The sequence below is a fragment of the Rattus norvegicus genome, chromosome 10 (assembly GCF_036323735.1).
Source record: "Rattus norvegicus strain BN/NHsdMcwi chromosome 10, GRCr8, whole genome shotgun sequence".
Classification (NCBI taxonomy): Eukaryota; Metazoa; Chordata; class Mammalia; order Rodentia; family Muridae; genus Rattus; species Rattus norvegicus.
This window is the reverse complement of record NC_086028.1, coordinates 13,475,826-13,477,614: the sequence shown is the minus strand read 5'-3', so window position 1 is coordinate 13,477,614 and position 1,789 is coordinate 13,475,826. Positions and strand designations below refer to the sequence as shown.

The 1,789-nt window shown below is 49.5% G+C and overlaps 1 pseudogene; it reads left to right on the top strand.

Annotated features, from left to right (window-relative positions):
• The first annotated feature begins 535 nt into the window (after positions 1-535).
• LOC108352177 (40S ribosomal protein S25 pseudogene) lies at positions 536-932 on the top strand (annotated as a pseudogene).
• Positions 933-1,789: the final 857 nt, after the last annotated feature.

The window sequence follows — 1,789 nt, the reverse complement described above, 5'->3', positions numbered from 1 at the left end:
ACACACACACACGCACACAGAGACACACACAGACACACACACACCATACACACCACACACACACACACAAACATAGACCCAGACACTCACACACAGACACACACACAGAGACACACACAGACACACACACACCACACACACCACACCACACCACACACAGACACACACACACAGAGACACACACCACACCACACACACACCACACACACCACACCACACACACACACACACACACACACACACACACACACACACACACGTACTTTTATTCCAAGCAGGAGGATGCACTGCATAGGAACACTCATATTAAAAGCAAAACAAAAATCCAGTAGTGCAAATCCAAATTCTGTAGCTCAGTGTCCAATATCTGGAACTCACTCATGACCCTCTGGCCTCCTGTGCCAGCCGTCCTACCTGCTTAGCTCTGCCACCTGCAGCCTACGGCTTCTCTGTGTGCCCTGCTCCACCCCTCCTGCTGTACTGACTGCTGTCCCATGTGTCCCTCCTCTTCAGTATCCAGGGGTCTCCACTGTAAATGAGGTTACACCTTTACCAATGGCCCAAAGACGACAACAACAACAAGAAAGATGCTGAAAAGTCAGCCCAAAAAGACAAAGACCCAGTAAATAAATCTGGAGGCGAGGCCAAAAAGAAGAAGTGGCCCAAGGCAAAATTCGGGACAAGCTGAACAACCTTGTCCTGTTTGACAAAGCTACATAGGACAAACTCTGTAAGGAAGTCTCCAACTATAACTTATTACTCCAGCTGTGGTCTCCGAGAGACTGGAGATCTGAGGTTCCGTGGCCAGGGCAGCCCTTCAGGACCTACTTAGTAAAGGACTTAGGAAGCTGGTTTCAAAGCACAGAGCCCGAGTAATTTACACGAGAAACACAAAGGGAGGAGACGCCCCAGCTGCTGGTGAAGACGCATGAACAGGTTCAATCAGCTGTACATTTGGGAAAATAAAACTTTACTGAATCAAAAAAAAAAAGAAAAGAAAAGAAAGGGAAAGAAAGAGAGAGAGGGAGAGCGAGAGCGAGAGCGAGAGAGAGAGAGAGAGAGAGAGAGAGAGAGAGAGAGAGAGAAATTCCCTATTTCTCTTTTCTCTGCCCCAAGCCCTGTTTGTTTCTGTCTGGCCTCCTGACATCCTGTGTTAATGTCCTGTCTTTAGGTTATTATTGGTGGAACCATAAGTTTGCTGTAACTTGCGATCTGGAACCTGACCTAGCAGGAGCTGAAGAAAGCATTGGAGTAGGACAACTGCGGCCTGCATAGACCCGGCACACACCGCTTCTCCCCTGCACACACCCCTTCTCTCCTGCTCACACCCCTTCTTCCCTGCACACACCCCTTCTTCCCTGCACACACCCGTTCTCCCCTGCAGTGTCTGCTGCCCTGATTCTCCTGAGGTAAGAACCACTGGCTTCTGCTACCCACAAGGTTCAACTCTACAGTCCTCAATGACTGCTTCCCTCTCCCTGCTTTCTCTCCCTCTCCTTCCATGGACTGGATTTTACGACTGCAGCGTGGCCTCACTACAGATCTATGGCCAAAACATTGGCACACTCAATTTCCAAATTCTCCAAGATTCTGACAACTTCTGTCTGCACATAAGCAAGTGATCCCAAAGTTGGTTATCAGGGGGGGTTGGGGATTTAGCTCAGTGGTACAGCGCTTGCCTAGCAAGCTAAAGGCCGTGGGTTCAGTCCTCAGCTCCAGAAAAAAAAAGAAAAAAAGGGGGGGGGGGCTGGAGAGATGGCTCAGCGGTTAAGAGCACTGACTGCTCTTC